Raw genomic sequence first — 27,601 nt, 5'->3', positions numbered from 1 at the left:
AGCAAAGAAGCCACACCCGCTTGGCGAGACCTGGGTGGGGGTTTTAGCGGGGGCGCTGCAATTCTGAGTGAGCCGTCTGCAGACTCTGGCTGGAAAACTAGCTCTCAAGAAAAAAAGGTCCTGATGTATAGAGACTACTAATTTTTATGGTGTAAAAACTGCTACAGTGGCTGATTGCAAGTTACCAATGGATTTAACATTCCTGAACATTCAGCACCTGGCCTTCGTGAACGGGCATGAGCTGGCCCCAGCATACCATTGCCCCTTGCTATGCTGTCCACCTTTGGCTCCCAGATGTCCTTGATGCAGGGGCAGATTTTAGTTCCGTCTCAGTCCCTGGCAGGTGTCTGACAAACAGTCTAGGAAAACCAAATCCCAGACAGTACATCTCCCCAAGCTCCCAGGTTCCAGCCACAGGGGAAAGAAGCAAACAGTGTAAAGCCTTGATGTCTGAAAGGGTTTTTCTTCCAAGAAGTTCAAAGCAGTTGCTGTGTCTGATCTTACCTTATCCTCTCAACACCCTGGGAAAGTGGGGAGATGGCAGGAATGATTTTGGTATCCCTTCCTGAAAGATGGGGACACTGAGGCCCAGAAAGCTTTGACAGCTTGGTCAAGGTCACCAGCAGTTTGGAGCAGAGGCTGGAATGGGAAGCTCCATCCTGCCTTTCGTTCTCAACCTCGTGGCCCCTTCCCCCACTCTGTTGTCTCCTGACCCCGCAGAGCAGGCAGATGCGGATGGAGAGGCATAAGATCTCGCTGTGGTTTTCCCAGACGGATCCCAGGCCGTACTTCCCAGCTCTCCCAGTCTCAGACCACACACCCTTAGCACCTCCAGGGGAGCTGGCCCGACAGGCTTCCCTTGGGGTTGTGCCAGCTCTGTCTCCGCTCATTAGCAGGTCTGTTTCCAGGTGGATCCACCATGGGGTCATTAAGGCAATAAACAAGTTCCCGATTGTCGGTGGGCTGGACCTGGCACACCCCCCCCTCACCCCCCCCCCCCCGTTCCCTGCATTGTGTGGAGTTCCAGCGGGCCCACACAACCCCTGAAACAATGCCTCACTTCCTCCCAGGAAGCTGCAGACCCGAGCCAGTCTCCTGGGCTCGCCCACGTGCTCTGGCCAAGCCATTGTGTCCAAGACGGCCGGGTCCAGCCATTCCCATGACCAGGGTAATTACATCCTCTCTGCCGTCCAAAAGTAGGAGGGCAAGGGGTCGGGGGCCAAAGAGCCATAGCTCCCCATGGCTCCCAAACCTCCCAGTCCCTGGCCAGCAGGCCTGTGGTCCCCGATGACCATTTGGATTCCATACCTCAGCCTCTCCCCGGATCAGGGGTACAAAGAAGACCCTGGAAACACATGGAGGTTGGAGCCCTAACCAAGCTTCTCAGCCCTCCCGGCACCCCTTTCTCTCTCTGTTTGGCTAGGATTGTTCCCTATGTCCCTGAAGTGTTCTTGTATATATCCCCAGGGAGGGGCTGAGTGGTGGCACAGAATAGGGCCCATCAATAATGTGACCAACAAGGCCATCCGGCTTTGCAGACATTTGTCTGGTGGAGAGGAACACTGACCAGCCCAGGGTGTTCTTTCTCAAGGGAGTCTAATGGGTCCTCAGTGGGGCCTATGCCACAGTCATGGCCAATTTGGATTTCTTTCTTTTAAACAGCTCTCTTTAGGAATGATGTCTTAGGGAGAGGAAGGGACCTGGGACAGGTGGAGGTAGGATCTGAAAGCAAGATGAAACTCGCGGTGGGGACAAGACCAAGAAGCCTAGGTCAGGTCTGTGAAACTTCATGGGCAGCCCGGAGAGCCTGCCCCTGGGGGTCCACGGGAGAAGAAGTGTTGAGGTCGGAAGGCAAAGGTGCCAGAAGCTCTGTGTGTAGTCTCTTGCCCTTGCCAAGACCCGGCAAGAGCCGGTGAGGCTGATGCGTTTAGTTGAGAGCCAACTCTGCATCCGCTGAACGCAGTCTGCGCAGGCTGCTGGGCTTTGGCCCAAAGCCCTTACCTGAGGGAGCATCGACAGCTCATCCTCGCAGCCAGCTGGTAGCAGGTACGGAAGGCTCTGGATTGTGGAGGCTGATGAAGAAAGGTCTTGGCTGGGGGTGGCAGGTGGGAAGGACACGCTGGGAAAGCAGCTTTTCAGAGCGCGGAGCCTCTGCTGTAGGATGGCTTTGGGGTATGTTGGAAATATGTTGGAGGGGTGGGAAGATGGAGACGGAGACTGGCTTCTAACGTGGAACACAGCAATGTTGCCTTTTGGTTTTCTTTTCTTTCTTTCTTTCTTTCTTTCTTTCTTTCTTTCTTTCTTTCTTTCTTTCTTTCTTCTTTAAAGTTTATTTATTTATTTTGAGAGAGAGAGAGAGAGAATGAGAGAGTGTGAGCGAGGGAGGGGTAGGGACAGAGAGAGGGAGACCGAGAACCCCAAGCAGCCCCCACACTGTCATTGCAGAGCCCGACACGGGGGCTCGAACTCACGAACTGCGAGATCATGACCTGAGCTGAAATCAAGAGTCAGACGCTTAACCGACTGAGCCACCCCAGTGCCCCATCTTTTTAAATTAATTTCATTGGGATATAACTTACTTAAAATGAAATACAACATTCCTAAGGGTGCAGTTCAATAAGGTTTGACAAATATTTAAACCTATGTAATCACCACCACAATCAAGGTAAAGAACAGTTTCACCACCCCCAGCAAGCTCCCCTGTGTCTCTTTGCAGCCAACTTCCCTCCAGCTACTGCTGTGGTTTCTGTCACTATAGAATAGTTTTGCAAGTTCAAGATTTTCATAGAAACAGAACCATAGAGTTTGGACCCTTTTGTATCAGGCTTCACCCAGTTCCATGTAGAAGTAGTTTGTTTCCTGTCATTGCTGAGTAGTAGTCTACTCAGCTTTAGCACACTTTGTTGATCCATTCATATATTAATAGACATTCGGGTTATATCCAGTTTGGGACTGTTATGAATACAACTTCTGATGACATTAGTGTAAAAGTCTTTGTGGATATAAATTTTCTTTTCTTTAGCTTTATTTATTTATTTTGAGAGAGAGAGAGAGCACATGCAGGGGAGGGGCAGAGAGAGAGAATCCCAAGCAGGCTCCTCACTGTCAGTGCAGAGCTGGAGGCGGGGCTCGAACCCACAAACTGGGAGATCAAGAGTTGGACGCTTAACTGACTGAGCCATCCAGGCACCCCATGTGGATATATATTTTCATTTCTCTTGGCTGTTCTATTTAGTAGGGGAATTATTAGGTTATATGTAGGTGTATGTTAACTTTATAAGAAATTGCCAAACTATTTTCCAAAGTGGGTGTAGCCTTTTACACACCCACCAACATTACAGGGGAGTTCTGGTTCCTCTGCACCCTTGCTCACACTTGTCTTGTCCATTTTTTTTCCTTTTAGCCATTCCAATAGGAGCGTAGTAACATCTCACTGTGTATTTAATTTGCATTTCATTGATAACTAATGCTCTTGAATGTGCCTGTTGGCCATTTATATATTTTCTTGGTGAAGGGATTGTTCACAACCTTTGTCCATTTAAAAAACTGTATTCAGTTGTTTGTCTTCTTATTATTGAATTGTAAGAATATATACATTATACTTTAATTATATATTCTGGGAGCACCTGGCTGGTTTAGTCTAGAGCATGCGACTCTTGATCTCAGGGTTGTGGGTTCAAGCCCCACACTGGGTGTGGAGATTACTTAAAAATAAAATATTTTTTAAAAATTATATATTCTTACTATATCTTTATATATTCTGAATACAAGTCTTTTGTAAGATGCATGTTTGTAAATACACAGGTTATGACTGGTGACTTCCTTTTTTTTGTTTTCCAAAAGTGTCCTTTGAAGAGCAGAAGTTTCTAACTTCAGTGGAGTCAATTTTGTGGTTTCTTTCCTGGTGTCCTTAGAAATCTTTCTTATCCCAAGGTCACAAAGATTTTCTCCTGTGTTTTCTTTTAGAATTTTATCATCTTAGCTGTTCTGTTTAGGTCTATGATCCATTTCTAGTTTATTTGGCATGTGTTGTGAGGTTGGGGTCAAGGTATATTTTTTTCCATAAGACTCTACAGTTCTTCCAGCATCATTTGTTCAAAAGATATCCTTTCTTCTTTAAGTTACTGTGGCACCCTTGTCGACAATCAATTGACAAAACACGTGAAGGCCTATTTCTGGACTATTTTGTGTCACGCGTGTATATGTCCGTCCTTATACCGATGCCACACTGACTTGACTACCACAGCTTTATAGTAGGCCTTGAAGAAATAAATGTAAATATAAATAAACATAAATATAAATATATACATATATTTATAGGCCTTGAAGAAATAAAGATAAATAAAATAAAGCCTACCTTGCTCCTCTTTTTCAAGATTGCTTTGGCTATTCTAGGGCCTTTGAATTTCTACAGAAATTTTATTTTTTATTTTTTTATTTAAAAAAAATTTTTTTTTTAAGTTTTTATTTATTTTTGAGATAGAGAGAGAGAGACAGAGCATGAATGGGGGAGGGTCAGAGAGAGGGAGACACAGAATCCGAAACAGGCACCAGGCTCCGAGCTGTCAGCACAGAGCCCGACGCGGGGCTCGAACTCACGGACCGCGAGATCATGACCCGAGCCGAAGTCGGCCGCCCAACCGACTAAGCCACCCAGGCGCCCCAGAAATTTTATTTTTTAATTAAAAAATATTAATTTATTTTGAGAAAGAGAGACAGAGAGAGGAGGGGTGGGGCAGAGAGAGAGGGAGAGAGACAGAATCCCAAGTGGGCTCTGTGCTGTTAGCGCAGAGCCCCGTGCAGGGCTCGATCTCATGAACCATGAGATCATGACCAGAGCTGAAATCAAGAGTTGGATGCTTAACTGACTCAGCCACCCAGGTGCCCCTCCACATAAATTTTAGAGAAAGCTTGTCAATTTCTGCAAATATTACAAAAAGTTGTCTTATTCTGTTGGGGCTGCTGTCACAGAATTCTAGGCTTACCATTGACTTAAACAACGGAAATGTACTTCTCACACTTCTGGATGCCGGGAAGTCCAAGATCAAGGGACTGGCAGATTTGGTGTCTGGTAAGAGCCTGCTTCCTGGTTCATAGCTGACTGTCTTCTCATTGTGTCCTCACAGGGAAGAAGGTGTAAGGAAATCTCTCTGGGGGCTTTTTTTTTTTTTTTTTTTTTTTTTTATAAGGGTACTAATCCTATTTGTGAGGGCTCTGTCTCCATGACCTAATCACCCTCCAAAGGCCCCATTTCCTAATATTATCACACTGGGAATAGGGTTTCAGCATATGAACTTGGGGGTAGGAGGGGGGACACAAACTTTCAGTCTATAGCAGTTATTATGATTGGGATTATACTGAATCTGTAAATCAATTTTAGGAAACTTAACATTTTAACAATATTGAGTCTTCATATCCATGAACATGGCATATCTCTCCATTCATTTAGGATCTTTAAGGGCTCTGATCAATATGTTATAGTTTTCCATGTAAGTGTCTTACATATCTTTTATTAAATTTATCTCTAAGTATCTCATATTTGTTGATGCTACTATAAACGACACCTTTTCATTTTCCAATAGTTTGTTCTAAGTATATACAAATACGAGTAATTTTTTTTTTTTTTTTTTGGTATATTGATCTTGTATTCTGCAGCTTTGCCCAACTGATTTATTAGCTATCATTGGTGTTGTTGTTGTTGTTGTAAATTACCTAGAGCTTTCTGCAGTCATATCATTTTAGCCATGAATAAAGACCATTTTATTTCTTCCTTTACTGACTGTATGCCCTGGATTCGTGGATTATCCCACATTGTATATTAGTGGGTTCTACTTGCAAACATTTTGTTAAGGCATTGTGTCTATTGTTCAGGAGGGTTATTAATCTGTGGGGTTTTTTCCTTGTAATATCTTTGGCTGTGGCATCTGGGTAACGCTGGACTCATAAAATGAGTTGGGAAATATTCCTCCCTCCTCTGTGTTCTGAAACAATTAATATATAGTCGGTATTATTTCATCTTTATTTTTTTCCTGAGTTTATGACTTTATTTACTTTTTATGAATATCATTTATTGTCAAGTTGGCTTACGTACAACACCTAGTGCTCATCTCAACAAGGGCCTTCCTCAATGCCCATCACCCATTTTCCCCTCTCCTCCACCCCTATTATTTCATCTTTAAATGATTGATAGAATTTTGCCAATTTTTTTTTTAACTTATGAATTCACATCTTTAATAGATAAAGAGCTATTGAAATTTTCTATTTTTTCTTGGGCCAGTTTTTCTAACAGGTGGTTTTCAAGTAATTTGTCCATTTCAGGTAGTTGCCAAATTTATTGTATACAATTGTTTATAATACCCCCTTCTTATCTTTTTAATGTCTGTAGGATCTGAAGTGATGCTCCCTCCCTTTCATTCTTGATATTGGTAATTTGTATCTTTACTCTTTGGTTGTTAATCAATGTAGCTAGAGGTTTATCAATTTTATTGATCTTTTTGGAGAACCAGTCTTTGCTTTCATTGATTTTCTTCATTGTTGGTCTGTTTCCTGTTTCACTGATTTCTAGTCTTATCTTTATTATTTTCTTCCTAACATTGCCTTTTGAAGGTTATAGAAGGGCATAGGTTCCTACACCCACCTTCAATCATAGATCATGGAGGGTCCGAAGGGAAAAGGGTCTTCGAAGTAATTTTGTCCAACCCGTTCATTTTATAGGCAAACAGAAATCCAAGGGGGACAAGTTTTTCCTCAGGCCACTTAGTTTTCTTTCAAGGCCGGCTCATTTATTAATTTACTTATTCTTTCTTCATTAATATGGTCTTATTCATTCATGTAAGGCATAATCGTTGAACTTACACTATGGGCCAGACACGGTGTTCTGTTCTAAGAAGATGAATAAGTCATAGTCTCTGTCTTCAAAAATCTCCCAGCCTAGTGAGGGAGATAGCAAGTAATCAGACAAGTACAGTGCAGGACCGATACATAACAGAGGTGTTCGTAGGGTGCCATGAATGCACCGAGGAAAGAATGACAAAGTCTAATCACTGGTGTGAAGATGAGGGTGGGGGTTGGTCAGGGCAGCATTGAGAAAAGACTTTGAAAATGGATTGAGCAAGCAAAGTGACTCCTCTTCACTCCGGAAAGAGCTCTGTGAATCTACTAAATATTTGTTTCAATGAAGCAAATAGAGGGACACCTGGGTGGCTCAGTCGGTTAAGCGTCCAACTTCGGCTCAGGTCGTGATCTCACGGTTCGTGAGTTCGAGCCCCACGTCGGGCTCTGTGCTGACAGCTCCGAGCCTGGAGCCTGCTTCGGAGTCTGTGTCTCCTTCTCTCTCTCTCTCTCTCTCTCTCTCTCTCTCTGCCCCTTCCCTGCTCACACTCTGTCTGTCTCACTCTCTCTCTCTCAAAGAAATAAACATTTAAAAACTAAAATAAAGAAAGCAAATAGAAAGCAAGGCAAGTTTCGCTGAGAAGCCATCAGTTAATCAATTAGCCAATTTTGTGTCCAGCATCATGCTAAGAGGTTTGGGAGAACACAGATTATGCAGATGATTCAATCCTGTTTTCTAGAGAATAAGTGTTCTCTCAGATTCCCACTTACTAATTTTCTTTTTTGCAGATGGCTGATCCCATCCATAGAAGGTAAATATATTTAGAAGGTGTAGAGTGATCTTACTGATACTGACGTCCTTCTCTATGATCTGCTTACCTATTGCTGCATAACAAATGACCCTGAAACTTAGCAACTTAAAACAATAAGCATTTATCATCTCACACAGTTTCTGAGGGTCAGGAATCCGGCCGTGGCTTAGCTGAGTGTTTCTGGCTCCAGGTCTGATAGCAGGTCTTTCATGAAAGTGGCTGGGGCTACAGTCTCTAAAGGTTTGACGAGGGCTCGAGGCTCCCTTTCCAAGCTTGCTGGCTGCGGGCAGGAGGCCTCACCATGTGGGCCTTTCCATAGACGCCGCTTGACGTGTGGGTGTCTGCCCCCAGGAATGAATAATCCAGATGCCACTCTGCCTTTTATGAGCTGGTCTCCAAATCACACACCTTTGCCTTAGTCTGTCCATTAGAAGTGTCATTGAGTCCAGGGGTACCTGGATGGCTCAGCCAGAAGAGCATAAGACTCTTGATCTTAGGGTTGTAAGTTTGAGCCCCACAGTGGGTGTAGAGATTACTAAAAAATAAACTAAAAAAAAAAAAAAGTGTCACTAAGTCTAGCCCACACTCAGTGAGAGGAAATTACATTAGGGCAAAGACATGCACACCAAAAAGTGGGGATAATTTGGGGCCATTTTAGAGACTTACTACCACAGATACCCTCATACGCTGACTAAAATATTAACAATCTGGGGGCGCCTGGGTGGCTCAGGTCATGATCTCGTGGTCCACGAGTTCGAGCCCCGCGTCGGGCTCTGTGCTGACAGCTTGGAGCCTGGAGCCTGCTTCAGGTTCTGTGTCTCCCTCTCTCTGGCCCTCCCCCGTTTATGCTCTGTCTCTCTCTGTCTCAAAAATAAATAAACGTTAAAAAAAAAAATTTAAAATATTAACAATCTGGAAGCTTAGTGACACTAAGATTGAAATGGTCAATTCACCTTTGCCTCATTTTCTTTCCTTCTTAATTTCTTTCTTTCTTTCTTTCTTTCTTTCTTTCTTTCTTCTTTCTTTCAAGATTTTATTTTTAAGTAATCTCTACTCCCAACGTGGGGCTCAAACTCACAATCCCAAGATCAAGGGTCACATGCACCACCGACTGAGCCAGCCAGCTGCCCTTACACGTGGAACTTTAAAGGGCTTACTTCTTTTTTTTTTTTTTTAACATAATTTATTGACACATTGGTTTCCATACAACACCCAGGGCTCATCCCAACAAGTTAAAGGGCCTACTGCTCAGAAGTTAAAGTATTTTGTAGAATCTAATCCTCTTTATAGATATTATACTATTACATCCTCAAATAAGATGTAATAGTTTTACTGAGAACTGTATCCAGCCCCATACTGGGAGAAATACCTTAGATACAGGAGGCAATTTCAAGGAATCTTCTAGAAGGATATAATCATTATCCTTTGGCAGTTTAGAATTATGCAGAATTATGACTTTATTTATTCTAGGGACTGATGCAGCAGTTAATAAGACAGAAGGGAGTGGGGATGATATTATGGACTGAATGTTTGTATTTCCCCCAAATTCATACGCTGAAGCCCAAGCCGCCAATGTGGTGGTGTTTGGGGATGGGGCCATTGGTAGTGAATTAGATTTAGATGAGATCATGAGGGAGGGGCCCCCATGATGGGATTAGTTCTTATAAGAAGAGGAAGAGAAATGAGAGCTGTCTCCTCACCAAGTGAAGAGACAGGCAGAAGGCGGCCATCTGTAAGATAGGAAGAGACTTGTCATCAGGAACCCAAATAGCTGGCACTTTGATCTTGGAATTCCAGCCTCTAGAGCTGTGAAAAATGAATTTCTGTTATTTAAGACACCTACCCTGTGACATCTTGTCATAGTGGCCTGAACAGACTAATTTAATTTTTTTCTTTTAATTTTTACTTATTTTTGACAGAGAAAAAGACAGAGCATGAGTGGGGGAGGGGCAGAGAGAGAGGGAGTCAGAATCTGAAGTAGGATCCAGGCTCTGCACTGTCAGCACAGAGCCCAATGTGGGGCTCAAACCCACAGACCTCGAGATCATGACCTGAGCTGAAGTCAGACGCTAAACCGACTGAGCCACCCAGGCGCCCCTTGAACACACTCATTTAAAAGGCGACTGCCACCTGACGGAGTAAAAGCAAGACTGATTTCACAGTGTTAGCATTCTACAGGGTGTTCAGTGGTAGAGAAACCTACAGGCTTTCAAGACGGTGTCGGTCTGCAGAGGGGCAGGGCTGATGGAAGGGAACTCCGACAGCTGAAGAAGTTACTGAAAATGTGACTGGGGAATATGGAAGTAAACATCTAGAGGGCCAACTTGGAGTGCTAAGCCAATAGTAGAATATTTGGAAAGAATCACACTGTTGGAGGAGGGGTAGGGTCACTCTGGTCATTGGTGTAGATTGCACTGATGAAGGAGTGTTTTTAAGAGAATATTCTCCCGTTTGCATATAGGTTGTCATGAAAAAGATATTTATTTATTATTTTTAAAAAAAAAATTTTTTTTCAACGTTTATTTATTTTTGGGACAGAGAGACAGAGCATGAACGGGGGAGGGGCAGAGAGAGAGGGAGACACAGAATCGGAAACAGGCTCCAGGCTCTGAGCCATCAGCCCAGAGCCTGACGCGGGGCTCGAACTCACGGACCGCGAGATCGTGACCTGGCTAGCTGAAGTCGGATGCTTAACTGACTGCGCCACCCAGGCGCCCCGAAAAAGATATTTAAAGTGGGAACAAGTGCTAAGACTTAGTTTACTTTTCTGAGACTCAAGAGAACAGAACACAGCAAGGAGGCTTGTATAGAATCAGAGTCCAGCCACAAAATGCAGAGTCCAGCCACAAAGTGATGGTGCCCACCCTTGTGCACTCTGGTGACAAGGAAGGGCTCTCTCTCTCTCTTGCCTAAAGGAGTAACCCAGCTGGTATATATCTAATTCTTCTCTAAAAGTTCTCAGAAAGATATGATTCCATGCTTGAGTCAAGATCAGAGAAAGTTTTGGGGGAGACCTACATGCTAAAGAGAGCGGATTCAGCTGCCATAACAAAGGTCAATGTCACCGTGGCTTATACCAGATAGCAATTTATTAGTCTCTCCTGTAATTGTCCAAGAATAGGCAGTACAGAACGGTATAGGGGCTCCGTGGTATTAGAGACCCATACTCCTTTTTCTTTCTTTTTTTTTTTTTAAGTTTATTTACTTATTTTGAAAGAGAGAGCACGTGTGAGTGGGGAAAGGGCAGAGAGAATCCCAAGGAGGCTCTGCACTGTCAGCATTATGCGAGATGGGGGACTCGAACCCACCAACAGTGAGATCATGACCTGAGCTGAAATCAAGTTGGCCACTTAATCGACTGAGCCACCCAGGCACCCCCAAACTCCTTTTTCAATGCCCTTCATTCATCTCATGGCCTTCTAGGCTATCCCACAACTGCAAGAACTCCTTTCCCCATACCCACATCCCAGCCGGCAGAAGGGAGAAAGAGAGAATGGAAATACACTTTATTGTTAAGGATATGACCAGGAAGTTGCATATACCATTCTGCTTAGGTCCTATGAGGCAGAACCAGCATGTTGTAGGTTTCACTTCTGCCTAGGTTCTATTGGGCAGAACCCAGGTGCCTGGCTGTATTTCACGGCAAGGGAGCCTGGGAAATGCAGTCTTTTGAATGGTAGTCATTTTCTCAGCCTAAACTTGTATTATTCTAGAAGGGAAAAACACACTGGGGGAACAACTGGCAGTCTTGGCCATAACAACCTCCTATAATCTTGTCTGCAAGGAAGGCAGGTCAGATCGGTCAGAGCCAGGTAAATATCATATCTTTTTACCAGACTATAAACTGTAAGAGAGCAAGGGCCCTAGCTCTCTTTGCTCTTCACTTGATCCTCATTTCTTAGCCTAATTCCTGGCACAGAGTAGCTTCTCAATACAGACATTAAATAAATGAATGAATGAATGAAAGACAGCTAGACGGAAGAATTCAGAGACCCTTCATTGTGCCTTTCCCCCAGGACTTTTGTGGCATGAATCAAGACCACTTGGTTTCTTGTTAAAATGCAACCTGAGGAGGTCTGTTGAGAGATTTTCACAAAGTGAAATTTCCTACCCACCAGATCCACCCTGACAAGTGGTGTGGTTTCTTTAGACGCTTGCTCTGATGTCTACTGATGGTGAACTTTAGGTGACTGAGTCCACAGAGAGCAGTTTGATGGCGTGTGATAGGAGAAAGCTAGGCTCCTCCATAACTCAAATGTGTTATTATTGTAAGCAAACCTGGTATCTTCCCGAGAGAATTTTATCCCAAGGTCTCCCATGTTACACAGATTGATTCTTAGAGATAGGAGGGGCCCACTTTGGAGCAAATGGGGCATCTGTTGGGAGTTGCTGGGCGGGCTCGAGGAGCCAGAACATCTAGCCTCCTCAGCTTGGGGTCCGGGTTAGCCTGGCAGCTGTCCCCTGAGGGCTGTGTTTCCAGCCTCCGCATTTAATAAGCTGAGAGAATTGAAAACAGTAAAATATGGAAGATAATACACCAGTCAATAAAAAGATAAAGTAAACTAAGAAGAAATAAAAAGATGGTAAAAATGGTTAAAAAAAAAAAAAAAAAAAAAAAAAAAAAGGCAGTGGGCAAAGTGATAATATGAACTAAAAATAAACCAAACAAACTAAAAAGAAATGAAAAGATAGAACAAAGACACGATAAGGCAAAGGTTAGAAATAAAAGATGGAGAATAAAAAGATAATACAATAACAATAAATCTAGAAGATAAGATGAGATAAAAGCAAATAGTATGAAATGGCTAGAACAAAGACGAAAAAGAGATTAAAAATGACAGAGATAAGTAAAATCATTAAAACCAGAAAAATAAAAGACTAAAGGGATTAAAACAATAAAATGTGTTAAAGCAATACCAAAAGAAATAAAAAATTTAAAAGACTAGGCTATGGGGGAAGAGAGTAATAGATCAATTTTGTTTCAAATTAAAATAATGCAACCATGCTAGTACAAAAGCCTACCCCCCTTTCACAGACACACTCTGTGAGTCCAGGCAGCCTCAAGGTTGTGCAGACCTCCCAACCTTTAAGCATCCATGTTAATTTGCTATCTTTACAAAGCACCATGGACTAGGGGGCTCGCACAGCAGAAATGTATCTGCTCACAGTTCTGAAGGCTAGCAGTCTGTGAGGGGTGGTTTCTTCGGAGGGCCACGAGGGAAGGATCTGTCCCAGGCCTCTCTCCGTGGCTTGTAGACGGCCATCTTCTCCCTGTGTGTCTGTGTAGAGATGTCTTCTTATAAGGATACCAGTCCTGTGGATTTACAACCCACCCTAATGACCTCATTTTAACTCAGTTACCTCTGCAAAGACCCTGTCTCCAAGTAGAGTCACCTTCTGAAGTACTGGGGGCTTGGACAGATGAATTTGGAGACACAGTTCAGCCCATAATAGCATCCATGCAAGGAGTGCCTGACAGGATACCCTCCAGGCAGAGAGCAGGACCTTTGGCCTCTTGCTTGGTTTAGGGCCTCTGACAGAACGGATTTTTTTTTCTCCTTGATTTTAGTTTCTGATTAATATTCTTCATTTCACTTGGACCCACAGGGCGATAAGGCTGAGTCCTAGAAAGATAAGGTTCTGGAGTCCATAGCCTATTTTCTCTCATGATGTTAGGGATGCTGGGAGCAAGAAATATCCTGGCAGGCAGTCTCCTATGGCTAATGGAGAGGCCCATCCATGAGGCGGGGCTGGTGCGCCTGGCTTCTCCTGCCAAGAAGCTTCTGCTCTGGCTAGAAGCACTCGCGAGATGGAGGGTGATTTCCAATTCCCCCTAAGCCAACAGCATGATTTCTAGTGGGGTTTTGGAGCTTATATTTCATTGTCTTCTGCCTTTTCCAAACAGGGAAGCCTGGGAGAGCTGGACCCCAGAGCACTTGGGGATGAGTTTTCTATACTTGGTTTCTCTCTTGCTCTGAGGTAGAGTTCAGAACCGTGTGCAGTAGAGAGAAGCCTGAAAAATCCTCCTCTTATCCTGGAAAAGAGAAAACACAGACCCGTGGAACAGGCAAGCCAAAGATCACCTAGTTCAATATCCTCGTTAATAGTTGAGGAAACAGAAATCCAGGAAGGAAAGATTTGCCCCAAAGCATTCTCTCTCTCCCTCTTGCACACACACACATGCACATTCATGCACACTGGGCAGGCGCACAGAGCCCAGGCCCAGCTTCATGGGTATTCACCCTGTGCAGTTGCATAGGGCCCCGTGCTCAGGAGGGCCCTGCACTTGATTTAATGCTCTGCTACCACCATCCTGAATTCTTAATAACTTTGCAACAGGGGCGCTACCTAACATTTTGCAGTGGGCCCTGCAAGTCTCGGAGGCAGCCCTGCCCCCTGACTCTGATCAGGAAGGAAGCACCAGCCACTCAAGCTCTTTTTGACCACAAGCTGTCCAAAGCAGAGACTCGCTTACAGTTCTTGGCACAAGATAAGCCCTTCAGAAAAGAAGGAAGGGGAGGATGCCTTTGCTTCAGGCCCAGAGGCCCTCTCTCTAGCCAGAGTGAGTTCTTAGCTAGGGTGTGAACCTTACAGTCACCCACCTTGAATCTCCAGCCTGCAGACTGGGCCTGTCCCAGTCCTGTGTTCTTCAAGATCCCCTGTCTCCCTGGCAGAAACCCAAGGGGGCGGGACAGGGGAGGGATGAAAGGAAAGTGAAAGTATCAGCCTCTCTGGATGGCCTCTCCTCCTCCTCCTCCTCCTTCCTCCCTCCCCCCCCCCTCCGTTGCCATGGTGACCAGAACAAAGCCTCTCTTTCCCCTCTTTTCTGGATTGTTAATTGTCTTTACTCCATGGTGCCTTTGTTAATTGTTGCCAGTCCCTCCCAGGATGGGGATCTAGGTCTCCTCGAGACAGGAAAGAGGGTTAAAAAAAGTTAGGTGATGGGGGTGGGGCACTATAAACCGGTGGGGAGGCGGGTGGAGGAGAATGAGGAGGCAAACCCAGGATTTCCTAAATTCCCCCGGGCTCCTGGGAAGGGAATACCCTCTTCATTTCTTTCCCTCTCTCCCTCAGTCAGCTGCCGGTTCAGGTGGGGCCCAAGCCCCCGCCCTGTGGGAAGGAACAGGAGTGAACCAGAGGAGGAGAGAAGACAACAGCCATTGTGCGGTGACCAACTGTGTGTGAGCCTGTGTGTGGACACCCCCCGCGGGCGGTAGCCCTGCCTTTGCACCCATTCCAAATCGATCAGTAAGACATGGGGCCTGATTTTTGCCCCCAGTATTTAGGACTACTAATAGTTAAATTTACTGGGAGAGAATGTTTGCTAGCTCTGGAGGTGAGAAGTTTTACTTCATCCCTCTTCCCCAAGCTCAATTCCTCATGGTAGCTAAACATGGGAAGAATGGAGTGGAGAAGTTTTGGAAGAGAGAGAGAGAGAGAGAGAGTGTGTGTGTGTGTGTGTATGTGTGTGTAAAAAGGACTGAAGTCACTGGCATTAGGGGAGCATGCACACTGAGTGACGTCCCTGTGTGTGTGCACACAAGTGTGTTGGTCAGTCCCCCGTCCTTGGAGACAGTCCTCCATTTGGGGGACAGGGAGCCAACTGTCACATAAGAGGAGAGAGCTGCTTTCTAGTCCTAGGGCCTGGGCCAAAATCTAGGCTGTTGAATAATATTCCAGTGCTAATTTATATGGTTCAGATTCTAAGGACCACAAAACCCCATAAGAAGCAAAACAGGATGGTATAGCAGAAAAAGCCTGGCTTTGAGAGCCAGAAAACCTGGGTTCAAATGTTGGCCCTTCCCAGTCTTCACTGTGCACTTCTTGGAAACTTTCCTTCCCATCTTGGGGTGTCATTTTCCTCCTCTGTAGAATGGAACAGTCCCCATCTTCACAGAGCTGTTGATAGCTTAAAGGAGATCATGTGTGTTAAGTGCCAGCCTTGGGCAAGATACCTCTTCTTTCTGTGCACAAAGAGGGGAGATGGAGAAGGTGGTTCTGGAAGGCTGATTGCTTCCAGATTTTATATTTTCAGGTTCTGCTAGGCAAATGACTCACATTCTGTGAATCCACCTGTTATCACCTTGATTTGCTTCCATATCCACGTGGGACTCTCGGGGGAAATTCAAGTAGAACTGAGTAGAGCCCCACCAAGCTCAGCCTGAAGGGAATGCCTGACTCTGAAAGATGGCTCCTGGAGCACCCACAAAGGCCATCAGATCTCAGAGCTTCTGCCTGACAAGTCTGGCTATAGGTATCTCCAGAAAAGCACTTCCTCAGGGTGCCTGGGAGGGTCAGTCCGGTAAGCGTGAACTTGGTTTTGGCTGAGGTCTTGATCTCGCTGTTCAAGGGTTCAAGCCCTGCAACCCTCTGAGTGTGGAGCCTGCTTGGGATTCTCTCTCTCTCTCTCTCTCTCTCTCTCTCTCTCTCTCTCTCCTCTCTCTGTCCCTCCCCCACCTCCAAATGAACTTAATGCTTATTTATTTTTGAGAGAGACAGAGACAGAGCACGAGTGGGGGAGGGGCAGAGAGAGACGGAGACAACAGAATACGAAGCAGGCTCCGGGCGGCTCAGAGCCATCAGCGCAGAGCCCAACGTGGACCCATGAGCTGTGAGATCATGAGCTGAACTGAAGTCGGACGCTTAACCGACTGAGCCACCCAGGGCGCCCCAAAATAAATAAGCTGGGGGAAAAAAAGAAAAGAAAAGAAAAAAGAAAAGCACTTCCCCCATAGGATGAAGAGTTGGTGCTCAGACAAGCTCCACTAGGCTGGGCCTACCCTGAGCTGACCCAGCTGACAAGCATCCTCCTCTTCACAGAGAAAATGGAAAATGTTAGGTGCCGCGGCCTGGGGAAAAGCAGGAGAGACCTTGAGGCAAAGCGAGACAGGGATTTCGCAGCTCTTTCCTTCTTCCAGCTCCTCAGCTCACTTTCTCTCTGGAGCTTTCTCCCCCTCACCTGTTCCTGTAACACTGAGGAAAGCAATTCACACCATTCCATGAATTTAATCCCCTTAATCTTTCTCCCATGGGCATTTGCATTGGCCCCTTTGTCTCTAACCTTGGAGGTTAAAGGGAGCAGTGGGGAACCCCGGCACCCCTGGGCTCCACAGCCCCCACCGCAGGCATCTCAGGAGGGCTTGGCAGCCACATGAAGTGGATTGGAGATCACACTGGCTGCAGCCAAAGTCATTCCTTCAGCAAATATTTTTTGAGCATCTACAAGGGGCTCTGGAAATTAAATGGAAAATGGAGCAGACGAGGTTCTTCCCTCACAGAGCCCACAGTCTAGAAGGGAAACAGGAAAAAAGAAAGCCACACGGAAGCAGAAAACAAATAAGTACCAAGCGTGGTGAGTGCTATGAAGGAGGCAAATGGGCCGTGAGCAGGAGAATAAAGTGTGGAGGATGATCTTGGCGGGGTGGGAGGAGGTGGGGAAGGGAAGATAAAGAGAGGAACATTTGTGTTGAGACCAGAGGATGAAAGGGAGGTTGCTCTGGGAAGAGCAGTGTTTGGGGAAGTGCTTTCCAGGTAAAGAGATATTTATAGGGCTTGAAGTCTGGGTAAAGGCAGATCTTTCAATATAGAGATCTGATTGGGATTGGGCAAAGTTTGTAAGATAACAGTTCAGGATTGGAGGATATGGCGAGGGGAGGGTCTTGCAAAATAAACAATTGTTTGATAAGCTAGTGGTTTGCCAGGTTAAGCAAACTATTGTCCCGAGAAGGGGGCCGTTTGAGCAGTCTATTGTTCAGATAAATTGATTTTCAGGAAGTTCCTGGAGCAAATAATAAAATTATTTACCGGTTTACGGGCTTATCTTCCTGGGCAAGAAATGTCTGGAACAAATATTAAAGTCATGTCGATGTAAGCAGCCTTCGTGAAATTATGTGACTGCAGGTGGTCTCAGTTCTCCGAAGCAGTGAGGCTTTGGTGGTCTAGCTGAGAGATGAGGACGATCTGGGCCAGGGTGGGGACAGGGAAGACAGAAAAGGGGAGGACTGGGACATATTTGTGGAGACAGATCAACAGCACTCACTAATTTGGGTGGATGGAAAGAAAGAATCAAGGATGACTCCTAGATTTTCGGCTCAAACCTCGGGGTGGTACCATTTCCTGAGATGGGAAAAACTTTACAGGGTATATACATAGGCTTGGGGGTGATGGTTAGAGGTCCACTTTGGAACATGTTAGGGGTAGGATGTCTGTGAGATCCTTGGGTAGAAACGTCAAGTGGGTGGTCAGATACAGGAGTTTGAGGTGCACTAAGGCGTCTTGGAGATTTACATAAAAAATTGGGAGACTCATCAGTACATAGCTGGTATTTAAAGCTATGGAAACATGAAATTTCACCTATGGAGAGAAGGTAGAGAGGAAAATGAGATACAGAAGGGAGTCAATGGGAAACACTGATGCGGAGATGAGGAGGAGGAAGGAATATAGATAAGGGAGGGCGAGAAAGGGCAACCAGTAAGGTCAGAAGAAATTTAGGGGGTGTAGAGTCATGAAGTGAGTGTTTCAAGGAGGGAGTGGTCAGCTAGGTCAAATAGTGTCATTTTGATGGGTGTTCCCAGGAAATGAGGTAGTAATATAGAAAGACCTAGAATCTTCAAACAACTTCCTCCCATCACTGACTGGCCATGACCTTGAGCTTCATTCTTCTTACCTCTAAAATGATGGGGCACCTGAGTGCCTCAGTCAGTTAAGCATGCAACTCTTGGTTTCCGCTCAGGTCCTGATCTCACGGTTCATGAGTTTGAGCCCCGAGTTGGGTTCTTTGCTGACAGCACAGAGTCTGCTTGGGATTCTCTCTCTCTCTCTCTCTCTCTCTCTCTCTCTCTCTTTCTCTCTCAAATAAATAAACTTTAAAAAAAGGGGGGGGGAATGATACCAACCTCATAGAACTGGGATAAGGTACAAATAGATACTGTATATGAAAACAGAATTATATATGTATATTATCTTACTGTGTGTAAGATGTAGTAGGCAGATACTTAAAAATATTTCAGGGGCACCTGGCGGGCTCAGTCAGAAGAGCATGCAACTCTTGATCTCGGGTCATGAGTTCCAACCGCATGTTGGGTGCAGAGATTACCAAAAACAAAAACAAAAAAGATTTTTTTTTTAAACTTTTTTTAAATTAAAAATTTTTAAAAAGAAAAAAGAAAAAATACACTTCTTTGACAAGTGAAAAAAAGATTTAGTGATGTACTAAAAATTAACAGAAAGTAAGACAAAAACCAAAAAAAAAGAAATTTCAATTTGGCGGCTGTGATGGGGAAGGGTGGTCGCCAGATACAGTGGATGGGGGCTGTTGGAAAGAGGAGAGCCCATAGCCCATCTCTCTGTCTTCCTCTCTCACTCTGCTATGGCAAAGGACAGGGGAGGGACCCACAATGAAGGTGCCCGTTGACACGGGTAAGGGGCCAGAGGAAAACAACCAGGTATATGGAAAACACAAGCATGCTGGCTGGGAAGAGGAAGGACTGGTGGCACTTGGGTGACTCCTGGTTTCCGAAATGGCTTCATCCAGTCATCCATACTTTGACCTGTTCCACCTCCATCCCCCCACTCCCTTCTTTCCATCCTCCCTACCCCTAGCTTACCTCAGGCCTGTGACTTTTTTACCCTGGTCACTGCCACTGTCTGGTCACCGGCCTCCCTGCCTCCAGCTAGACTGATCTCACTAGAGGCCCTCCTCAGAATCCCTCAGTGACTTCCCATTCCCTTCCATCAACCAATTGATCAACAGCTTTTTATCAAGGTCCGGCTCTTTGCCAAGCCCTCACTAGGCACCAGGGATGTAACAGTGAGCCAGCCAGACATCTCCGCTCTTAGGGAGTTGGCAGTCCGATGGGGGGAGCCACACACATGAACAATGACCACACTATCTACAACCTGGGGTGGGGGGTGGGGCTTCTGGCGCCCATACTTAGATGGGGCACCTGACCCAGATTGGGCTGTCAAGACATCCTTCTGGAAGAATTGATATCTGGGCTGAGACCTAAAAGGTGAATAAAGGGAGTTAGGTAAGGAAGGCTGCGGGAAATGATGAGATCCAAAGCCCTCAGAAGGCCTTATGAGCCTGGCTGACCAGCACCTGCTGAAAAGCCCCTGGCCAGCACGTTCTCTGCGGTTTCGTGATTGCTACTCCTTTCATCTGCTCCACTTTCTGAGCCCCAGTTCAGAGAACACCTCCCCAAGAAGACTCTGACGCTTGTCCCCCCCACCCCCCACCTGAGTGCCCTTGGTGGTCCCCAGGCCCCCTGTGCTGGTCTGATCTTGGCCCTCTCCCACTTCTCTGTAATTCCACGTTCACTCATCTGTCTCCTTCACAAAATGGGAATCCAGAAAGGGCAGGGCACCCTCTCATTCATCCTGGTGTCCCCAGCACCCTTCTGGGCCAGGCGTATTGTAGGTATTTAATAAATACTTTGAATTACTCCTTTCTAAATATACTCCTTTATACAAAATATATAAATATAAATACTCCTTTATACAAAACAGCTCAAGGGGGGAAAAAGAGAGAGAACTTGTGAGAGTGAGTGCCAGATGCTAGGACTAGAGAATGGTCTGAGGCATTAGGAAGCAGTGTAGCCGCAGGTGGGATGAGGGTCCCAAGGGAGGTTCAGAAACAGGGTCTGAAACCCTAAATCCTGGCTGGCCGGAGGGTGAGGGGGGCCGGGAGTTGGATGGACAACTTCTTGGGTCTTGCTCTAAGGAGCGAAGATTCTTGGTCAGCGACCCTCATACCTGAGCAGTGGGAGGGGGCGGAACCCACCTCTTTCTTTTCTCACCCACCCCCGCCGCTCTCCCCTTTCCGACAGAGGTTTCCAGCTGCGGATGCCTGGATGGACCTGGCTGCAGGGAGGAGGAGGGAACTCTCTGTCCCTCCCTCCTTCTCCATCTCCCCACCCTTCCTCCTTCCTCCTCCCCCTGCCCGCTCTCTGTCTCCCTCCCTCTTTCTCCTCTGAGGCTGTGGAGTCGCCTCGCAGCAGCGAGCTGCGAGCGCCCAGCTCCCAGTCCCGGCTTGAACTGAACTGTGCAAGTGGCGGGTCCTGGAACCCCGGCCCGGGAGCGGCGAGCCAAGGTCTGAGCCCGGGCCTGAGCCCGGGCCCAGCGGCCAGCCGCCGAGAGGCCCTGGTTCGGGACCGAGCCCGGGCGCAGAGCCGGAGAGCCGGAGAGCCGGGCGGGCGGGCCGGCGCAGCGTCCCGGCGAGTCAGGGAGCAGGACCGCGGAAGGCAGGGAGACGGCCGCGAGCAGAGGGCAGAGGGCAGAGTGCAGAGAGAGGCCTGGCTCGGCGGAGGGCGCCGCCCGGCCGGAACCGAGCTCTCCGCCCGGGACGGCGGCCCGCGGTGGGGCGCGGACCCAGGGTGGCCACGAGTCCGGAGCGACTCCCCGGCCCACGGCGGGGGGCGTGCCTCCTCCCAGCCCGGCCGCCCCAGCCCCGCGCGCCGGTCAGCTGCGTCGCCGGGGCATGTGAGCGGGAAGCCCAGGCTGCCAGCCGCGAGGACCCGTTCGGAGGAGGAGCAGGAGCGCGGAGCCCCGAGCCCGGCGCCTGGCCGAGTAGTAAGTGCGCCCCCTCCGCGCCCGCAGCACGCCGCTGCGCCCCTCTCCCCAGGCCTCCGAAGTTTGACACTCGCGCCCCCGCGTTTCTGGGCACACGCCGGCTCTCGTCTCTGCGAGTTTCCATCTTTTGCAAAGTTTTTCGAGAAGGAACGGACCCCCACCTACCCCCAACAACGCCGGCCAGTGGCGGCTCCTCTCGAGCAGACCCGGGTCCCTGTGTAGGGGGTGGGGGGGGGCAGCCTGGTAAGGCCGTGGGGGGGGGCTGTGTGGGAGGGGGACCGTGCGCACCACGCTTAGCTAGTCTTGGGGTGCCCGCCCCCCCCCCACCTCGCCGACCGGCCGGGGGCACGGGCACTGGGGCTTTCTCACCAGCCTGTCTAGGCGCCCAGTTCAAGGATTTCCCAGAGGGAAGCTGAGGCGACCTGTGCGCGCCTCGCGTGGGGCTCCGGTGCGGGCGCCCAGAGGCAGATCCACCCCCGCCCTGGTTGGTGCGGTGCGTGGGGCCGGCCACGCAGTCCTTCCCACCCCTCAGGTTCGCACCCCAGCGGACCCGCCGGGCGCTGCATCCTGTTTGTTTTCTGCTCCGGCCGCTCCTGTTTCACCCCTTCCCACCTCCCACCCTAGCCTCCTTCTTCCCACCCCCCACCTCCCGCCTTTGCTGCCGGAGGTGAATCTCCGCATCCTGATTTCCCCGCAAAGCGAATCTTGCCTGGGGGGAGGGAGGCGGGGATGTGGGGAGGGGGCCCGTCGCTCTGTTCCCAGCGGCTCGCCATTGTTTTCCCACCCCGCGCGTTCCGTACGTAAACACACACACACACACACACACACACACACACACACACACACGTGCGCGCCGGCGGCTGTGACACACGCACACACTAGCGGGCGCGCCCACACACACGTGTGTGTGTGTACGCGCGTGTGCGCGCGCGCCGGCTGCTGCGAGTCCCCGGACGCGCAGGAATCGCCCGCGGGATTTTCCCAGCCGCCCGCCTGGCCTTGCAGGCTGGAAGAGCTCCATGACTTCTGGGGCTGGGGAGGGCGAGAGACGTGGGGGCTGTCGGAGAGTCCCGGGCGGGGCCGCGAGCCGGGCCTGGGCGGGAAGTGAATTTTGAACTTCAGCCCTGGACCTTTCCGGGAGGACCCCGAGCGCACGAGCGGCGGCTCCCGCCCCGGGAGGGCCGACGGCAGCTGCAAGGACTCCAGCGGCGCTCTTGGCTGCCACCTCCGTGACAGGGGCTAGGAGGAAGCCGAGGAGTTTTCCTGGGAAGTTCGCTGTGACTCTGTGGGAATTTCCGGGCAGGGCGCCTCGGCGCTGGCGAAGGGGCCTGGCCAAAGCCAGGGGAGATGCTGCGGTTCTGGGCGGAGTTTCGAGATCCGGGTTTCCAGAGTGCTCCCTTAGGAAGTGGTGCTCCAGATGCTGGGTTGAGCACACTTTGGTTTGAATTCCTCTCCTACGGGCAGCATGAGCTCAGGCGAGTCCTTTAACTTTTACAGAATTTCCCCTCTGCAGAATGGGCAGAATTATGCACACATCTTTGAAACTGGCCTCTAACAATCAATTAAGCGGTATTGGTTTGGAAGGCATGAACTCCATAAAGGATAGCCCTCCCCCCTCCACGGGGCCACATATAGCTCAGTGGTTGAGTCAGGGGCTCTGGAGTTAGATGCTAGATCTTAGATCCTGCCACTGGCGACTTGATCTTGAGCAATTTAATCTTCCTGCTCTGTGCCTCAGTTTGTTCGTCTGAATCTCCTAGAACAGTACCTGGCAAGTAGTAAGTGCTGGAGAAATGTTAGCTATTGTTGCCATTATTACTTAACTGACCTTGTAAAGAAACCAGAAGGGCGTTTTGAGATTGTGCTCCTGTAATCAATTATAACAGCTGTCCACTTCTGGAAGAGAAGAAGCCTCCCACTTCTTTACTTCTCTGATTCTTCCTAGTCCTTGTCTAGTTTGGTCTTAAGTCTATTATCATCTCCCCTCATGCCCCTCCCCCCCCCCAATTATTTCACAGTGTTTATGAAAAGCAGTTTATTCCCTCCTTTTCCTCATTCTTAAAAATTAATCTTGGCCCACCTGCAGTCTTCTCTCCATGGAAATCAGGCCCCAGGAAGGAAGCGGCTCCACAAGGGTGTCCCCTGAGTATCCTGGCTTTGGCTGCTGGCACAGGATTGGATGTGCATTTGTGTCTCTGGAGCTGGGTGAATTTCTGGAGAGAGGAGCCCAGGTGTCTGGGGCCCCAGGGAGGGGTGGGGGAGGGGTGGGGTGGGAGGGGTAGTCAGGTGGGATTGGGCTAGGCTGTTCCTGGGGGAGCTCTGCTCCCCGGGCAGCGTCTGGGTCACCTGCTGCTGGGGCTCACTTGGGAACCTGGAATATCCCAGCTGCCTGGGGGGATCGGAGGCGAAGTTTCATCTTCAACTTTGCACTTGCAGTTAGAGTATTTTCTAGCACTTTGGGTTGGTCACAGGCTCCTTGTCTGATTCTGGACTCTGCGAATGCACAGCACCAGTAAGGGATGAGCTGGGTGACAGGAGGGAAGGGCGGGTGGATGCCACCTCGGACAATGGGCTTCTCTTTACTTTCTCTGATACCCTAGCCCCCACCCCGGGCATGGGGGGTGGTGGCCAGGTTGGTGCTTGGAGAGCCTGCTGGTGGGCTGGTTTTCAGTGATGAGAGTCAGTACCTCAGTACCCCCCATTCATTCCTTCAACAGAAATTTGTTGAAAACCTGTTATGTGCCAGGCCCTGTGCTAGGCAGCGTGGCTTTAGGGGTGAACAAGACAGGTAGTGTGCCTGTCCTCACGGAGTCTCTTTCTGGTGGGAGGAAGCAGGCAATAAATAACTTGAAATAAGTAACCAAGACAACATTAGACCTTATGTGGCTTGGAAGAAATACAACAGGGTCATGTGCTAGAGAATGTCTGCCTGCGAGGAGAAAGGCAAGGGTGGCCCTGGATTGGAAGCCAGTGAAAGCCGCCCTGGGGGGAGGCTGGCTCAGCGGAGCCCTGAGGGATAAGGAGCCAGCGGGCTCAAAGACCTGAAGGAAGGATTCCAGGCTGAGGGAACAGCAAATGAAAAATCCCTGAGGCCAGATCAGGTTTTGCAACAGCAATGTGGCCGGAGGAGGAGAACTCAGAGGAAGAAAAGATCCTGGTCACAGAGGAGCCCAGATTTTATGGCCAGGGCGATGGGAAGACATTGGAGAGTTTTAAGTCGGGGAGTGACACGATCTGATTTATGATTTTAACAGCTTATTGAGTATAACAAGACAGGTAATCAGAGTTGCCCCAGGGGAGGGAAATGAGGGCCGAGGGGTGGGATGAGATGGAGGAGAGATGGTGTTTTGGCTCTCGATCCTTTTGTCCTCTCGGAGTGTAGGACACCGATCAACTATACCATACAAACCAAACCCCAAAAAGCATAGGTAAAAAAGAGTAGCTGATAATTTGGAAGATGTATATCATCAAAAGTGTAAGAAAATCTATATAAAGCTCTGTAGAACAAAACTACTTCTGCGCAGATGATTGTACGTATACACGTGCACATCCTGCACACGTACATAAAAAGATTCAAAGGCTGCCTCGAGATGTTTACAGAGCTAATTCCAGATGCGGAACAATGGGTGATTTTTATTTCCGTCATCTTCTGTTGATTCTTCCAATCTTCTACAATGGCCATGAATTACTCTTGTAAGTGGGAAAAAATGTAAAAGAGAGAGGTCGCTCCGGCTGCTAATAGAGGATAGTTTGGAGGGGAGCCGGAATGGAAGAGGCTAACGAGGAGGCTGGATCGGAATCGAGGTAGGGTGGTGGGGGGGGGGGGGTGGGATTGAGGAAGGGTGGGCCAAGGGGAGATGGGTCTGGGGGTGGAGACAGCAGGTCTCACTAACTATTCTTTGCTCTTGCCCAGAGAGGGCATTCTATCCCCCAGCTCAGATGTCATGATCAGGAGTGTTGGGGTCAGTGGCGGTGAAGGGCGATTTCCAATGCTGCCTTGGCTTGAGAAGCGTCTCGCATTCCAGCTTCATCCTTACCCCGTCGTTCCTTAGTGGGGAGAGCCCCGTGCTGAACATGCTGCTCCTCTCATCATGGGCAGATTTAGGGCCACGTGATGTACCCGGGAAAGATTTAGAGCTGGGAGAGATGTTCATCGCTGCACACCTCTGAGCCTCTGTTCTCCCGTCTGTGAACTGGGACAATAACAGCAACAGTGCTTACCTCTGACAGCTCGGGAGGCTCACCTCTGGTTAAGCCTTCAGTGGCACTGCATGAATGGCATGGGCCTGGGGTGTGCTGTTGCCCGACACATGTTTGCTTGAGAGGCCTGTTCCTCCAGAGGATCTAACATTCCTGCCCTTGAGGAGCTGACATTCTGCACGGGTTTACTCCTCTCTGGGGGTGCTTTGAGACTGGCCTTTATTGGGCAGCTCCCTGTAGGTTGCCAGGAAGCCTCTGGGAAAGAGTGGAATTCAAATGCCACCATGCCTGCGCGCCCCTCCCCCCAGCCACATTCAGAGGTAAAGGGGAGCCTTTGAAAAGGGCTCTGTGCTGGGAAGGCCCAGCCAGGCCCACAGTAAGTCGTGCTTTGAATGGGAATTATTTTTGTGCTCAGTGTTTGCTTAAGAGGCCTCGCTCCTGTCCAAACTCGCCGAAGTCCTCACCCTTTGCTAGTCCCCTTTCTGGAACCTGGCTATGTCAGCCAGGAAGGCTGTCACAAGGCCCGTGGAAGATTGCTTTCACCTTTCCTGTCATCTCCCGGTCTCCCTGCTCCCAAGCGGGAAGGCATGCCCTGGATGGGGTCTTTGGTTGGGGTCACCTCCATTTTGGCTGCCTCTTCCTTGGAGTCCTCCTTCCAGCTCCTTGGGAAGCCTCGATTAGGAGATTTGTTACAGGCCAGTTCAGCAAGGCTGCCTCGGACCTCTGCTTGCTTCCCTGGTCGGGTGACTCTGTTTCTTTGCAAAATTCAAATACTCTTTCTGAGCAGCAGTGACATCGTGGTTTCTTCCTGAGCGTGGGTGCAGTGGAGTAGGGTGTCCATTTGGGTCCGAGTGCTGTTCTATCTCTTGGACCTAGCCAGAGACCCCTGAGGTCATTCCTGCCCAAGCCTGAGGGTGGTGAAGGCCCTTGGGGCTCCCCTAGGAAAAGGTTTTTGTCTCCCCTGTGTGGCCCACAGCATAGAACCTCGAGGTTACCCACCTGCTACTCCAGACATGTTCTTAGCTCTCCTGCCCCTCCTTTATTTAAGAGGACCCTCTGCTCCTGGGACCTGCCTCGTTTAGGAGGAGCCAGGGGCCCTGTGGCCCCTGCCTCCCTTCCCCTCTGACCCACTAGGTGCTGTGGCGGGGGGGAGGGGGGGGTTGGCGGGGGGAAATCTAGAAGGACCCAGACATGGAACACTGACAGTAGTCAGACCTCCAAGAGGCCGTGTGGTGAGGAGGAAGTGTCTGGGGTTCCCCTACCTCCTCCCAAGGTCATCCGCAGGCAAATCCAAGACCTGGGCATAGCCCGGGATGTGCCGCGTGTGTGGCTCAGCATCCCAGCACTAAGTGTGTGTGTGGGAGTGAGCCAGGAGAGCAAGCAGCCGGGGCTGAGAGGTGTGCCCAAAGATTGCCGTGTCCAGTCAGGAGTGTGTTTTCGGGGGGAGAGGTGTGTATGGGCTGGTAGAGGAGGAGGTGCGGACAGTGTCTCCGGCTTCCACGTTTTTTCCTAAATAGCATCCTCTACCCAGGCCCTTTCGGTCTCTCTGGGAAGCTTGACACACCCTGTCAAACCTGCATTCAGTTCCCTGGACACACACAGTCTTCGGACTACCCCCCCCCCTCCCCCCACCCCAGTACTCTAACATTTAAGCATCCCAGAGGATTGTGGCCAGGTTGGGAGTGGGGAGAGGTTTAGTGTTCCCCCCACATTGTCCCCTGTATCTTCTGGGAACATGTCGAAGGTAGGGTTTCAGTGTTTTGGTTTGAGGAGAGAACAAGAAGGGGCCAGCAGACCAGGCAGGAACTCCAGCCCCCCCCCCCCCCCCCCCCCCCCCCCCCGCCCTCACTGGTCTGCTCCCTGCCAGGCCTGGAGCTCCCTGGGGGATCCGCCCCAGAGGAGGCCAGACTGTTCTTCTCCCCTCGGCCTTACCTCCCCCAGTCACCGCCCCCTGCTTGAATCAGAATGGAATGTGCAGCCTGTGGAACAGGATGGGGTGAAAACTAGTTCCTAGAGGGCCTTGGTCCAGGCCTTCTCCCATCCCCCCTCCAAGGGAGCAGGGAACCTTGGGGCTGGGTCTTGCTCCTTGGCACGCTGGAGGCACCCTGCTGCCGGTTCGATTTCAGGGGGCTCAGGTCCCGCCATTTGAAGGATCCCCCCAGGGTGGGGAGAGGGCAGGTTGGCCATTC

The 27,601-nt window shown here is 49.0% G+C and overlaps 1 protein-coding gene and 1 long non-coding RNA gene across 2 annotated transcripts in view; one reads left to right on the top strand and one right to left on the bottom strand.

Moving 5' to 3' along the window:
- Window positions 1–12,598: 12,598 nt before the first annotated feature.
- LOC123586841 lies at window positions 12,599–14,724 on the bottom strand. Its single transcript, XR_006706986.1, has 2 exons — window positions 14,246–14,724; window positions 12,599–13,677 (listed from the first exon to the last, which is right to left on the bottom strand). It is a non-coding gene; the product is annotated as an uncharacterized LOC123586841 (long non-coding RNA).
- Window positions 14,725–20,598: 5,874 nt separating this feature from the next.
- The window catches only part of SOX13 (SRY-box transcription factor 13), a 46,341-nt gene continuing 39,338 nt past the window's right edge, over window positions 20,599–27,601 (top strand). The window contains exon 1 of the mRNA XM_045456344.1: window positions 20,599–21,212. The gene's annotated coding sequence lies outside the window, so the exon portion shown is untranslated. The remainder of the gene's footprint in view (window positions 21,213–27,601) is intronic.

Source organism: Leopardus geoffroyi, chromosome C3, assembly GCF_018350155.1.
Source record: "Leopardus geoffroyi isolate Oge1 chromosome C3, O.geoffroyi_Oge1_pat1.0, whole genome shotgun sequence".
Classification (NCBI taxonomy): Eukaryota; Metazoa; Chordata; class Mammalia; order Carnivora; family Felidae; genus Leopardus; species Leopardus geoffroyi.
Note: the sequence above shows the minus strand (reverse complement) of the source record. Positions and strands in the feature narration are given on the sequence as shown.